The following is a 16546-nucleotide window of genomic DNA, read 5'->3' on the forward strand; positions in this document are numbered from 1 at the left end:
GTAGGCCTAATCGATGCAAATTAACTACCGTCATCCCCTTTATAAAGAAGGTCAGCTGCACCTCCATCCACTTCAGCCGCTTTCCTACATTTCATCTTGCGTAAGGCTTTCACCGCCTCTTCTCTTTTCTCCAAACCACTGGCTACGACTCCCGCGCTTCGCATATCTCCATGTCCCAGACACCCCACACATGGCATCCTACCATCTAACATATTCAGCATTTCTGTAAATTATTCACTCCATCTCCTCTTCAACACCTCTTTGCCTGTTACACCTTTCCTATCTGCCCTGCACTGATACTCCCATTTGCTCCCTTGTCCTCCTGACATTATTCACCTCATTCCAAACATTTTCTTATCTTCCGAGAAGTTTGCCCTTTTCTTTTATCTCTACGTGTAAGGCGTGAGTCCTACATGAAAAGGTACAGCAGACGGATAATGGAGAGCTCGATGATAGTGTGTGGTGCCCGTAAGGCAGACTGATCAAGTAAGAAAAGATAGTGTGGTAGTACGAATAGTATGGTCGAGACAGCTGAAATAGTCTGAACATAGGGAGAAGATGAGTGAGAAAAGGTTGACTAAGAGGGAATATATATCAAAGGTAGAAGGAATAAGGAAAGGAGGCATGCCGAGTACAGGACGAGATGGAAAACTGGAGCGAGAGATGCTTTAGCTACTCAGGGCCTAAATTTGCATCATGGTATGTGGCGTGGAAAATATAGAGCCATATAAAACACATGTACTGTCGTTCGTCTGGACCGAATATATATATATATATATATATATATATATCTTTTTTTTTGCTTTGTCGCTGTCTCCCGCGTTTGCGAGGTAGCGCAAGGAAACAGACGAAAGAAATGGCCCAACCACCCCCCCCCCCCATACACATGTATATACATACGTCCACACACGCAAATATACATACCTACACAGCTTTCCATGGTTTACCCCAGACGCTTCACATGCCTTGATTCAATCCACTGACAGCACGTCAACCCCGGTATACCACATCGCTCCAATTCACTCTATTCCTTGCCCTCCTTTCACCCTCCTGCATGTTCAGGCCCCGATCACACAAAATCTTTTTCACTCCATCTTTCCACCTCCAATTTGGTCTCCCTCTTCTCCTCGTTCCCTCCACCTCCGACACATATATCCTCTTGGTCAATCTTTCCTCACTCATTCTCTCCATGTGCCCAAACCATTTCAAAACACCCTCTTCTGCTCTCTCAACCACGCTCTTTTTATTTCCACACATCTCTCTCACCCTTACGTTACTTACTCGATCAAACCACCTCACACCACACATTGTCCTCAAACATCTCATTTCCAGCACATCCATCCTCCTGCGCACAACTCTATCCATAGCCCACGCCTCGCAACCATACAACATTGTTGGAACCACTATTCCTTCAAACATACCCATTTTTGCTTTCCGAGATAATGTTCTCGACTTCCACACATTCTTCAAGGCTCCCAGAATTTTCGCCCCCTCCCCCACCCTATGATCCACTTCCGCTTCCATGGTTCCATCCGCTGCCAGATCCACTCCCAGATATCTAAAACACTTCACTTCCTCCAGTTTTTCTCCATTCAAACTCACCTCCCAATTGACTTGACCCTCAACCCTACTGTACCTAATAACCTTGCTCTTATTCACATTTACTCTTAACTTTCTTCTTTCACACACTTTACCAAACTCAGTCACCAGCTTCTGCAGTTTCTCACATGAATCAGCCACCAGCGCTGTATCATATATATATATATATATATATATATATATATATATATATATATATATATATATATATATATATATATATATATATATATATATATATATATATATCTTTTCTTTCTTTCTTTCAAACTATTCGCCATATATATATATATATATATATATATATATATATATATATATATATATATATATATATTTTTTTTTTTTTTTTACTTTGTCGCTGTCTCCCGCGTTTGCGAGGTAGCGCAAGGAAACAGACGAAAGAAATGGCCCAACCCCCCCCCCCCCCCCATACACATGTACATACACACGTCCACACACGCAAATATACATACCTACACAGCTTTCCATGGTTTACCCCAGACGCTTCACATGCCTTGATTCAATCCACTGACAGCACGTCAACCCCTGTATACCACATCGCTCCAATTCACTCTATTCCTTGCCCTCCTTTCACCCTCCTGCATGTTCAGGCCCCGATCACACAAAATCTTTTTCACTCCATCTTTCCACCTCCAATTTGGTCTCCCTCTTCTCCTCGTTCCCTCCACCTCCGACACATATATCCTCTTGGTCAATCTTTCCTCACTCATTCTCTCCATGTGCCCAAACCATTTCAAAACACCCTCTTCTGCTCTCTCAACCACGCTCTTTTTATTTCCACACATCTCTCTTACCCTTACGTTACTTACTCGATCAAACCACCTCACACCACACATTGTCCTCAAACATCTCATTTCCAGCACATCCATCCTCCTGCGCACAACTCTATCCATAGCCCACGCCTCGCAACCATACAACATTGTTGGAACCACTATTCCTTCAAACATACCCATTTTTGCTTTCCGAGATAATGTTCTCGACTTCCACACATTTTTCAAGGCTCCCAAAATTTTCGCCCCCTCCCCCACCCTATGATCCACTTCCGCTTCCATGGTTCCATCCGCTGACAGATCCACTCCCAGATATCTAAAACACTTCACTTCCTCCAGTTTTTCTCCATTCAAACTCGCCTCCCAATTGACTTGACCCTCAACCCTACTGTACCTAATAACCTTGCTCTTATTCACATTTACTCTTAACTTTCTTCTTCCACACACTTTACCAAACTCAGTCACCAGCTTCTGCAGTTTCTCACATGAATCAGCCACCAGCGCTGTATCATCAGCGAACAACAACTGACTCACTTCCCAAGCTCTCTCATCCCCAACAGACTTCATACTTGCCCCTCTTTCCAAAACTCTTGCATTTACCTCCCTAACAACCCCATCCATAAACAAATTAAACAACCATGGAGACATCACACACCCCTGCCGCAAACCTACATTCACTGAGAACCAATCACTTTCCTCTCTTCCTACACGTACACATGCCTTACATCCTCGATAAAAACTTTTCACTGCTTCTAACAACTTGCCTCCCACACCATATATTCTTAATACCTTCCACAGAGCATCTCTATCAACTCTATCATATGCCTTCTCCAGATCCATAAATGCTACATACAAATCCATTTGCTTTTCTAAGTATTTCTCACATACATTCTTCAAAGCAAACACCTGATCCACACATCCTCTATATATATATATATATATATATATATATATATATATATATATATATATATATATAGAGAGAGAGAGAGAGAGAGAGAGAGAGAGAGAGAGAGCAAAACTGGAGGAAGTAAAGTGTTTTAGATATCTGGGAGTGGATCTGGCAGCGGATGGAACCATGGAAGCGGAAGTGGATCATAGGGTGGGGGAGGGGGCGACAATCCTGGGGGCCTTGAAGAATGTGTGGAAGTCGAGAACATTATCTCGGAAAGCAAAAATGGGTATGTTTGAAGGAATAGTGGTTCCAATAATGTTGTATGGTTGCGAGGCGTGGGCTATGGATAGAGTTGTGCGCAGGAGGATGGATGTGCTGGAAATGAGATGTTTGAGGACAATGTGTGGTGTGAGGTGGTTTGATCAAGTAAGTAACGTAAGGGTAAGAGAGATGTGTGGAAATAAAAAGAGCGTGGTTGAGAGAGCAGAAGAGGGTGTTTTGAAGTGGTTTGGGCACATGGAGAGGATGAGTGAGGAAAGATTGACCAAGAGGATATATGTGTCGGAGGTGGAGGGAACAAGGAGAAGAGGGAGACCAAATTGGAGGTGGAAAGATGGAGTGAAAAAGATTTTGTGTGATCGGGGCCTGAGCATGCAGGAGGGTGAAAGGAGGGCAAGGAATAGAGTGAATTGGAGCGATGTGGTATACCGGGGTTGACGTGCTGTCAGTGGATTGAATCAAGGCATGTGAAGCGTCTGGGGTAAACCATGGAAAGCTGTGTAGGTATGTATATTTGCGTGTGTGGACGTATGTATATACATGTGTATGGGGGGGGGTTGGGGCCATTTCTTTCGTCTGTTTCCTTGCGCTACCTCGCAAACGCGGGAGACAGCGACAAAGTATAATAAAAAAAAATAAAAAATTAGTATTTATTAAGTTTGGAGTGATGAAACACAATGCCCAGCACGGAACTCTATATTCTTTATCCTTTTCAGTTCATAACAAAAAAAGAATGAAAAAAAAGCTTTCTATATAATTCAGAGGTCGTCGGGATCCCCACCGAGTACATCCGCTTCCTGACTGGCTGTCCGAAGAATCACATCTCCCTGATTGGTTGATAGTCGTAAGTTCCCTCCCCCTCGGCGTCTGTCAAATTCTTTGTCTCTGCTGGCCTGGTTAACCTGAAGAATACTCCCCGGTAGATTGTAGATTTTTAAGAAAAGATGTACGCTACCATAGATGATTTTCCCTCCCTCTTCCCCAGACCATTGTGTAACATAGAAATAATCTTTGCTTCCTACCATTTCGGGAGATGCCCATATTCGTTCGCGTATATGAACTACGATTGAGTTGGACGGTCTGTGAGCTCCTACAATCATTCCTCCAGCGCTCATTAATATGCGTGTGCAGGTGACGGCCTTATTCTCCGAAATACCGACCCTCATATCCGTTACACGAGACTTGGTGGATAATTCCAGTCTCTTTCCTCTCTGGTCCTCTGCGTTTATTGACAAGAATAGGAGAAATCGCCATGCAATGAAGAAAACAAAGAGAAAAAAAATGAGTGGAGTTATCTGCCAAGGACCGTGTGGCGGATGTGATGGTCGGTATTTCGGGGAATCGAAGTTGTGACTTGCACACACACATTAATGGGCACATGAGGAATGTACGAGCTCACACAACGTCCATCTCGATCATGTTTCACTTAGACTAATATGGGGCATCTCCCGAGCCGGCAAGATTATAAACAATGATTTGAGAAAACGGAAGAGAAAATTAACTGTCATTGTTTTATAATTTCTCAGAAGTCGACAAATCACCAGGAGGGATTCTTCAGGTTCGCCAGGGCAGCAGGCATTGTGGCAGACGCCAATGGGGAGAAGGGATGGTTCGGAAGGCCAATCAAGGGGCAGTGGTACTTGACTGGCACCTGCACGACCTCTGGTGTATACGCAGAGCTTGCTTTTGAATTTTCCTGTCATTCTTTTTGAGGAGGCTCATGTTGTGAAATGTTAAAGAATACAGTGTTTCGTGACTTACATCAAATCCAAGTTTTTATATATAGTAATCATTCTTGTTCCGCACACATCTTTGTAATGACTTCCTGAAATTCTTGTATCAGTGCTTGCATGATGTGTAATCCTGCTTATTTTCCTTCTTGTCAAAATGGCACACTGAGGCGATTCTACTTCTCTTGTGGTGCTTATTAGCCTGTATGCCAGGCTCTCTTCATTCTCCAGGTACAGCTAGCTCGTAAAATTCTGTTTCATGATGTCCACTTAAGGTACCATGTTCTGGTCTATACCGAGTGGGTTGAGATGCCGCTCGATGTGCAATCTTCATCCCTTTCTTCTGTTTCGCTGCCTCCGTAAGTGGTCGCCCGTTAACGTCACGGATAATGGTGGTGGCATTGTTGGGATCATCTTTCCCACTGGCTTCCTTTACTCTCTCGGAAATTTTCCTGCTATTGGTCTTACCCTCCTCCATTAACTCCCTTCCGAATCTTTTATGTCCCTCCCTTTTTTCATTTTTACGATCTTGTTCATGGCCGCGGGTGCTTTTTGTATTCTTTTTTCTTTAATGTCGGAGACTCACTCAAGGACAAAAGTTCTCATTGAGTCCAAGCCTTAAATGAAGCATAAAGAAAAGGCTTAATATAGAGAGGTAAGGAGAGGAGAATGAGAATAGTCTAATAATTTTTCTGTCGTTCATTTGTGCAGTCATTCTGTCTTTCTTTTGTCCCCTTTTGCTTCTGTCACAGGTTTTACACGGCACAGACTAACGTTCTTGTACGCATTCCTCAAAAAAGTTTATTCAACCTCACCTGCCTCCACGTTGCTTTAGTTACGTATCCTGTTTCATCTCTTCCTTCACTTCGCTTGGCAGCTCTCTCTATGCTTGCTCATGCACTTCTGTCAAACTGCCTCACGTAAGCTTCCATAAGAAAAAGAGGTACTGATGATTTATTCAACTTTTTTTTCTTCTTTGTGGAAGACATTTCTCTGCCTCCGTCCTTGTTAGTCTGTGACCTGACAGTTACTTGTCAGTATTAAAAGATCCGAATGGTCAAGTCATTGATTTTATAAAATTCTCAAAAAAAAAAACATTCAAAATTCTTGTCTTCAGAGTTTCCCCATCAGTTTTATTAATAAAAGTTAAGCCTGACTGATGTTTGAAAGATTTATTTATTCTGTGCGACGAGCTTTTACAAGACGAACATCTGTAGCAATCTCTTTTCGTCATTGTTTTTCTTGTCATCGCCACAAAGAATCTTGGGTAATAATAGTACGATTCTCGTTCCTCTTCCAATGTTCGACACAAAACATTCTCCTCCGTGATACACTACTGGTAATGTTCTTCAGCTCTTTGATATCTGGCACGAATCTAACACCCAGTGTAATGATTTTTTAAAATCTTTTCTACAGTACTCGTGTAATGAACTACAACAAAGACAGTACCATATGCAGTCAGCATATGATGATTTCTGTCCTATTTAACAACAATAATAATAATGATAATAAAAAGTTAAAATAATAATAATATAGTGGAAATATGATAATAGATTAAGATTATGGTAATGATAGTAATGATGATGATGATAATAATAATGATAAACGATTTTCAGAGTGAAATGCAGCCAAAAGGGTAAAAACAGAGAAAAGCACACACACACACACACACACACAAACAGCGACATTGTAGCTGTACCGGAGGGAGCGGGTGACAGACAGTCTTTACATAAATATTGAAGATTGCTAATTGCGTTGACAATGGTTGAAATGAGGTTGCAATTTTTGCACTCTGGTATGGGTTTGATGCAGTTTGGGTGCAAATTTGCAACTTGGAACGAGGGATTTCTGATAGTAGTGAGGTTATAGTGACGGGGAAGGGGAAGAGCACTCTCTTGGACCTGAAGGTTGAGGCCCCACTGATAGTTGGAGACAGTCGGGAGGACCACTGTTCTAAAATTTCCCTTGATAGCGAGTCCAAAAGGGACGGAGGACGATCTCTCAAACATCTTTGCATTTTAATGGGAGTCTCTCCTGCGTGGTGGACAGAAGACGTGGCTAAGTTTGAGAATAACGACAAAGGTGAAGATGCTCAAGAGCTCAGGCACAGAGAATCCAAGTGGTCTGAATCGAAGGAAAATTTGAAGCTTATTATAAACTGGAATTTTTGACCATGGTAGCGAGTTGCTCCTCCTAGCGTCAATTTTCACCTAAAGTGACACCGAGAGGCTTGGTGGACTGAACAACTCGGAGCGGACTGGAGCCTAGTGAGACGGTAGGAGATGGATATGGTTGGAGGGGAGGTTGATGTACATAGGTAGGGTCTTGGTTTAGTAACTGGTGATGTGGTTGGAGTTTATTTAGCTCTGAAGCGGGTTTGGAGTTTTCTGAAGGGTTCCATATCCGGGAGGGCTGTTTACACAACGTTGACACCACCACATTTCCATCGAGCAGTTGCATCCATTAGCGCATCGCTTATGAGGAAGCCCAAGGGTTTTCCATCTTAGAGCTTTGTAGAACAAGTTAGGGACTTGAAGGTGAAGATAGGTCTCTAAGAGGAGTACACCCTGTAGACTCTTACTTAAAGTCTGCAAGCCACGGAACGAAAATTCTATGTAACTCAGTGTTCCAGGAATTTTTTTTCTTTGTGTGTGTGTGGTAGTGTTTGCTGTGAATAGCCAGGTGGAGAACGTTAGTGAAGGTGAAAACCATCTCGATCTTTTTCTCTAAGTTACCACAGATAAAATCTCGGATGCTGGAGAGGCAGTGGGCGGTAGAGATCTTCAAACTATGAAAATACACTGAGTCATTGAAATATACCTTGTCTGTATAAGCCCAATTGAATACAACTTTTCTTAAAGTTGGCTGGGATTCAGGGTAATGACTGGGCCATAACTCACTGATAGGTTGAAGGCTTATTGACGTCGGCTCTCGAGAGACATGAAATCTTCAATCCGTGGGTCATTAGTGACTGAAGAACCCCTGTGAGACTTATATGGATAAGTCACTGTGTGCAGTTAAGCGCCTTACCTCGACGATGCTGCTTTACGTAAATATAAGCTGGCTTCAAATTCTTGTGCTGTTTAAAAGCGTGACGAGGATCTGTACTCTGTGTTGGATCTGACGCGTCAAATATTACGAATCCTCAGCGTTACGGTCTGATTATGAAGTGTCTGTTTTTGATGTCTTTCCCATTCCTGCTTAAAATCTGTTTTCCATTACTTTCTTAAGTCTTCAGAACCCCATCTTGGTTCTGTCATCTGTACAACAAAAGATCCGCTACTACCTTGCATTGGCACTCGCAATCTTGCCAAAGGCCCGTTTCCCAGGGTTCATCAGAAAGTATAGGTCTTCGCCTTCACGCCAAGTGGGACAAATGGATGCGATACAGTCATCACCCAGATCTGCAGTCTCTATGAGATTTTTTGCTACTCTCTTCTACCACCTAGATCGTCTGCATGATAGTAGTGATCTGATCTCTTTTTTTTCAGGCAAAACAGAGAGGACAACACATAAGTCTACATGTTCAGGATTGAATTATTTTCTTTAATTTTTGATTCAGTCTGTATTCAGCAGTGTCTCTTTGCACTACAGAAATAATATTTCACTGATATCAAGTATATTTCATTCATAAGACTGCTATAGATGTTATATAACCAATCATATTGCAAAATCAAGAGTTTCAACGTTATGTTCAAGTTCTTCTTTCTATGGAAACATTATACCGAAAATGATCTAAACGAAGAGAAAATTTCACAAGAAAATATAAGCAAAAACAAAAATAGTATACGACTCTGTGAAGTGTTAAAGTAAGAAACTAGGCAAAGGACCGGTAGAGACTGAGCTGTATCATGTACCATGAAGCCAGGGTTAGGAGAGCTGGCTAGAGGCTTGAACATCTGCAAACAAAACTGAGTTACATCATTTACAACAGGAAGCAAGTCGATAGCGCAGGCTAGAAACTGATTCACGAACAGGCCTGACGAAGAATGTAAACCGAGATGCAGAAGAGCGCCTTTACAGGCCCACAGGGAGGTAGTAGCCAGAACCAAGGCATCTGCTAGGCTCATTTTCATTACGGAACCAGGCAGCGTATATCAATATTACGGTCATTTCCTTGCAAGACCCCACTTACGGGATTGCTGGCACGGACTTAAGCTTAAGGAATCTACATTACCATTATTGCCAGGATCATATGATATTCAACTAACCCAAAGCATAGCTAGTGAAACGGTGTTAGAATGCTTTGCTTGTACGAGGTCAGGAACATCCATCATAGTCGAGACTAAGAGCTGACGGTCTTCAGGCGGTATAGGAGATGAAATGACAATCGAAAGAAGGAAAGGAGAATTGAAAGACAAAATATTTGTCCTCGAGACCATCACAGCTTCGTGGCTTAAAAGTAGCTGACTATGAATCACTCATGGACCTGCCAGGGTTCGAGCTCTGCAAAAGGTAGTTGGCTAACCTCCAACCCAGCTGTTCAGCCTTCTGTCGGAGCTGGTCGATAGATGGGTGACAAGCACAGACTCATGCAATCTCCGCTACTATTGAGAAGAAGAAATGGTCACAAGGTGAGCGGAAAGCTAAGCTTGACAGCTTGTATTGTCTGTGGATGGGAGGAGTACAGCGTAATAGAGGACCTTCTCACCTCGAGGAAGTCTATCTTGCTCTGTTACAGGGTAAAGCAGAGCTTTAAAGCTACGGGAGCTCCAGAAAATGGGAATTAGGGTTCTAAAATAATCCCCCCCACCCCACCACCCACACACACACATAGACATACATTATATGTATGTATGTGTATATATATATATATATATATATATATATATATATATATATATATATATATATATATATATATATATATATTTTTTTTTTTTTTTTTTTGCTTTGTCGCTGTCTCCCGCGTTTGCGAGGTAGCGCAAGGAAACAGACGAAAGAAATGGCCTAACCCACCCTCATACACATGTATATACATACACGTCCACACACGCAAATATACATACCTACACAGCTTTCCATGGTTTACCCCAGACGCTTCACATGCCCTGATTCAATCCACTGACAGCACGTCAACCCCGGTATACCACATCGATCCAATTCACTCTATTCCTTGCCCTCCTTTCACCCTCCTGCATGTTCAGGCCCCGATCACACAAAATCTTTTTCACTCCATCTTTCCACCTCCAATTTGGTCTCCCACTTCTCCACGTTCCCTCCACCTCCGACACATATATCCTCTTGGTCAATCTTTCCTCACTCATTCTCTCCATGTGCCCAAACCATTTCAAAACACCCTCTTCTGCTCTCTCAACCACGCTCTTTTTATTTCCACACATCTCTCTTACCCTTACGTTACTTACTCGATCAAACCACCTCACATTGTCCTCAAACATCTCATTTCCAGCACATCCACCCTCCTGCGCACAACTCTATCCATAGCCCACGCCTCGCAACCATACAAAATTGTTGGAACCACTATTCCTTCAAACATACCCAGTTTTGCTTTCCGAGATAATGTTCTCGACTTCCACACATTCTTCAAGGCTCCCAGGATTTTCGCCCCCTCCCCCACCCTATGATCCACTTCCGCTTCCATGGTTCCATCCGCTGCCAGATCCACTCCCAGATATCTAAAACACTTTACTTCCTCTAGTTTTTCTCCATTCAAACTTACCTCCCAATTGACTCGACCCTCAACCCTACTGTACCTAATAACCTTGCTCTTATTCACATTTACTCTTAACTTTCTTCTTTCACACACTTTACCAAACTCAGTCACCAGCTTCTGCAGTTTCTCACATGAATCAGCCACGAGCGCTGTATCATCAGCGAACAACAACTGACTCACTTCCCAAGCTCTCTCATCCACAACAGACTTCATACTTGCCCCTCTTTCCAAAACTCTTGCATTCACCTCCCTAACAACCCCATCCATAAACAAATTAAACAACCATGGAGACATCACACACCCCTGCCGCAAACCTACATTCACTGAGAACCAATCACTTTCCTCTCTTCCTACACGTACACATGCCTTACATCCTCGATAAAAACTTTTCACTGCTCCCAACAACTTGCCTCCCACACCATATATTCTTAATACCTTCCACAGAGCATCTCTATCAACTCTATCGTATGCCTTCTCCAGATCCATAAATATATATATATATATATATGATACATTATATTCATATAATATAATGTAAAACGTATTCCCCATTTCTCGTGTTAGCAAAGCAGCGTAAAAACAGATGACTGAGCCTCAGAGGGTAAAATTTTCACTAGGACCCCCTTCTCTAATCCTTCTTTTGGAAAGTAAAATAGGAGGGGAGGATTTCCAGCCCCCGGCTCCCACCCATTCTAGTCGCCTGCAACACTCGGGGAATACGTGGGAAGTATTCTTTCTCCCCTATCCCCAGGGATAGGGGAGAAAGTCGTGGTTAATGTTACCCATAACCTTTCTAAAAACTCGTGCAGCCCAGCGCTGCTGTGCTTCCAGTAGCAGGAAAATGTAAAGTTCTTTGGAATGAGAAGTTCTTTGGTGAGACTTTATTGCCAGTCATAGAGCCTTGCCTGAGGTGACTTTTTACTCGTGGTGTACCTTTAAGCAGGCGGAGTCCGGTAACATTTCATATGTGTGTGTGTGTGTGTATACATAGTTAAGGAACACTAGGACCCCTTCACCGGGCTCCTTCAGCGAGAGTAATGTAATCATGTTTCTCAGAATTACCATAAAGATGTATAATTTGGGGTGAATACGGAATACTGATGTACATGTTACCAAGCAACAACAGTGGTCGTTATCGTGATTCAAAGTCTTCTCTGGAAAGATGCCATTTTTGTGCCAGTAAGTAATCATACATTATGGTATACTATAAGCATATCACTGTCATTCTATTTCACTGGAAGGAAAATTAAATTCCTTAAGTAACACCTGAGCCAAGAAAATAAAGATCCATAAAGGAAGACGGGGGAAGTAGTCCACGTTACCAGACGAGCTGAACCAATCTGAATTAAGCTTTTGTATTAAAGACAAACAAAGCCTATTCGGCTAAAATTTCTGTTTCCAAATAGATTATAACCAGAAATGACTCCGATGATGCACAGTTCCAAGACCAGCAATTATTACTAAATCTTTTACGAAGAACAAGAATAAACAAACAAGAAATCAAAGGAGAGCAAGACCGTGGAGGTCCTATTTGAAAACATTGAAAAAAATTATCAGAAATGAACAGAATTAGACGAGGGAGTAAAGAAACTGAAAAAAATCAAACTGAAGAATGTGAGAGATGTCATGAAAGGAGATAGTGACTTAAAGATTTGAAAAAAAAAGTAGAGTCAGTAAACTTTAAAACAGGTTCAAATCAGCTGAGGATTCTAGAACGTAAATAACCAGAGGAAGGAGGGTGAATTCGACTCAAAAGCAACGAAGGTCGAATTAGTCTTTTCTACATGTCCGAGGCGGTGATCAACTTGTGAGAATGGCTATAACAGGAATAGGGTCGAGTTCAGGGGCTGATCAATAGTTGCAGGAAGTGAAGGCTGATATAGTAGGACACAGACGTGGGGACATACAGAGGTAGAAAATGAGTTAAGTGAAGCTGTGGAGAGAATGCTTTGCACTCTTAGAGATGGAGCAATGCGAGTTTATGGCCTGGTTGATGAAAGGATTAGGAAAACGTATAGAATACAGGATCGGTGCTTGTTAGCTGAAACGAAGATATACAGAGAATCAGAAACACGGAGACTGAAAGTTCATCACTGAAGGATCTAAGCGAGATGTAGGTGGCACAAAACTTGAAAAAAATTGAAAAGCAAGATGAATGTAAATCACTATCTTTTTTTCGCTTAGATAAAGATCGTACGTTATATAAAAAAGAAAGGGAACAGAAAGAAGAAATACTACTTGAGGATATACGTAGAATTGCTAGCCACATTATTTGTGGTAAAAGAGTCGGTGGTTACATTGAAGACACAAGGGAACGACCAGTTATGCTTATGTTTCACTCGGAGTTATCTAGCATAGCAAAGGAACCTAACGACAAGATGTGATCAAGTAAGGTATTCATCAAAGGTGGTACGCCAAGGGAAAGGAAGGTGAAAAGCAAAGGATACGAAACGCAAAATGCAAAATATCAGAAGACATAATGTATACACATTTCTTTATTTTTCATACATAATCCCCATTTCCTGCGTTTACGAGGTAGCTTCAAGAACAGTTGACTGAGCCCAAGAGAAAAAAAAAGAAAAACTCGTCACTTGGCATCATTCTCTGTTCCTTTTTTTGGAAAGTGAAATAGGCGGGGAGGATTTCAAGCCTCCCACTAACACGGCTTTTACTCGCCTTCTACGACACGCAGGGAGTACGTGGGCAGTGTTCTTTATCCCTTATCCCAGGGATAATATATATATATATATATATATATATATATATATATATATATATATATATATATATATTGTGTGTGTGTGTGTTACGAGGGTAGAATGGATGGTATTGCTGTTGAATTTCTTAGGAAAGGAGTTGACTGGATTGTTGATTGGTTAGGTATGATTTTTAGTTTATGTATGGATCATGGTGAGGTGCCTGGGGACTGGCAGAATGAATGTATAATGTCACTGTGTTTTCAGAGGCAAAGGGGACAAAGGTGAGGGTTCAAACTACAGGGGTATAAGTTTGTTGTATATACCTGGTAAGTTTTACAGAAGAATAGTGAATGACAAGGTGAAGGTATGTACAGCGCATCTGACTGGGGAGGATCAGTGTGGTTTCAGAAGTGGTAGAGGATGTGTGGATCATGCGTTTGCTTTAAAGAATGTGTTTGAGAAATACTTAGAGAAACAGAAGGATTAGCATGTGACATGGATCTGGATAAAGTGTATGATAGTGTTGACAGAGATGCCTTATGGAGAGTCTCAAGAATATATGGCGTTGGAGGAAAGTTGCTACAAGTAGTGAAAGATTTATGTGATGGTGCGAGGCGTTTGAACAGGTAGGGAGAGGAGAGAGTGGCTCCAAGTGACGGTTGGTCTTAAGCAGGGGTGTGTGATGTCACTGTAACTTTTTAGTTTGTTTGTGATGGAGTGGCGAGGAAGGGGAATACGAGACTTATGGAGAGAGATAGAGAGAGAGAGAGAGAGAGAGAGAGAGAGAGAGAGAGAGAGAGAGAGAGAGAGAGAGAATGCAGTCTGAAGGGAATGAAGTGGCCAGGGAAGTGAGTCAGTTGTTGTCTGCTGTTGACACAGAACCGGTGGCAAATTCGAGTGAGAAACTGCAGAAGTTAGTGACTGTGTTTGGAAGAGTATGTGAAAAAAGGAAGTTGAGAGTAAAATTTGAATAAAAGCAAGGTTGTTAGGTTTAGCACGGTTGAGGAACAGGATAGTTGGGTATGAGTGTGAATGGAGGAAATATAGAAGTTAAGTGTTTTAGATACCTGGGAGCGGACGTGACAGCAAGTGGAACAATGGTAGCGTAGTGAGTTATGGGGTGGGTGAGGGGGCTAAAGTTCCATGTGCATTACAAAACGTGTGGAAAAAAAGGTCATCAACTTAGGGGGCGAATATAGGTATGTTTGAAGGTATAGCAGTCCCAACAATGTTGTATGGATGCGAGGCATGGGCTATAGATGAGAATTTGCGGAGGGTGGATGTGTTGGAAATAGAATATTCGAGGACAGTATGTGGTGTGAGGTGGTCTGATCGAATAGGTAATAAAAAGGTAAGAGAAGTATTAATAAAAATTGTGTGGTGGAGAGCTAAAGACTGTATGCTGAAATGGTTTGGACGTACAAAGAGAATGAGTGAGAAAAGGCTGACAAGATAAAAGTGTCAAAAGTAGACGGGACAAGGAGTAATAAGATGGAGTGAAAAAGATTTTGAGTGATCGGGGCCTAAGCACACAAGAGGGATAGAGTGAATTGGAACTATGTGGTATACAGGGTCGAAGTGTTGGGACTGAACCCGCGCATGTGAACAAACGAGGGGAACAGTGGGAAGGTCTTTGCAGCAAGGCTGTGGATAGGGGCAGTGGTTTCGGTGCATTGAGCATAACAGAGAATGGATGTGAGCGAACGCGGCCTGTTGCTGGCGCTGTCTTGCAAATGCAGAAAACTATAATCAAGTAAGGATATATATATATATATATATATATATATATATATATATATATATATATATATTGTGTGTGTGGGTGTATGTGTGAATTTGTTACGACAAATGTGTAAATTAGGGCGGTGAGTAAACGCAGGGGAGATCCACGGTATATTCTGCCAACGTTTCTGCTTGCGCACAATGCCTGTTTAATGACTTGGTATAAATGTGCTTATTGGTAAATAGTTTATATATATATATATATATATGTATATATATATATATATATATATATATATATATATATATATATATATATATATATATATATATATGTACTACGTCTCTGAGTGCAGGGGAAGCGAGCTTTTATTTATTCAGAACCAGTCGGGCTTCGGTCCGTTACCCACCTGTGGTGAATCTGAATAACTTCTCGCTGAGTGCAGGGTCTCCGCACCGGCGCCGCATCTTATCAGCTTTCCATTGTAGGTTATGCGCCTAAGACGGCTATAACGGGTAACACGGAATCAGGTTTCGATTCTGGAGAGGGAGCCTGAGAAACGGCTACCACATCTAAGTAAAGCAGAAGGAGCGCAAATTACCAACACCCGACACGGGGGGGAGGTAGTGACGAAAAATACCGATGCCAGACTCATCCAAGACCTCGCATTCCGAATGAGTGCACTTTATATCCCTGAATGAGGATCCATTGGAGGGTAAGTCTGGTGCCAGCAGCCGCGGCAATTCCAGCTCTTAGTAGCGTATATCAAAGTTGTTACGGAAAAAAAAAAGAATTTTTGGATTTAGGTTCCAGACTGACTTGTTTCACTGCCCGTGTGTATACTGTCACGTTCCTAACAGCTGTGCCGCCCACTCGCACGGGGGCGCTCTTCGTCAAGTGTCCTTAGAGGCCGCACTTCTACTTTGAAAAAAATTAGAGTGCTCAGAAAAGACTCCTTGAATACTCCTGGGGTAGGGAAGAAAGAATTCTACTTCCATATTCCCTGAGCGTGGTAGAAGGCGACTAAGGAGTGGAAGCGGGAGGCTGAAACCCTCCTCTTCTTGTTTTTCAATTTATATAGGAGTGCTCATCCTGCTTGAAGGCTTAGGCTGGTGTGTGGATGTAACCAGGATTTAAAGAGAGGAAAGAAATG

The 16546-nt window shown here is 42.1% G+C and overlaps 1 protein-coding gene across 3 annotated transcripts in view; it reads right to left on the bottom strand.

The window, feature by feature from the left end:
- The window catches only part of LOC139755030 (zwei Ig domain protein zig-8-like), a 756153-nt gene that overhangs the window by 37850 nt on the left and 701757 nt on the right, over window positions 1–16546 (bottom strand). The gene's annotated exons all lie outside the window — the stretch shown is intronic.

Source organism: Panulirus ornatus, chromosome 18 (assembly GCF_036320965.1).
Source record: "Panulirus ornatus isolate Po-2019 chromosome 18, ASM3632096v1, whole genome shotgun sequence".
Taxonomy (NCBI): domain Eukaryota; kingdom Metazoa; phylum Arthropoda; class Malacostraca; order Decapoda; family Palinuridae; genus Panulirus; species Panulirus ornatus.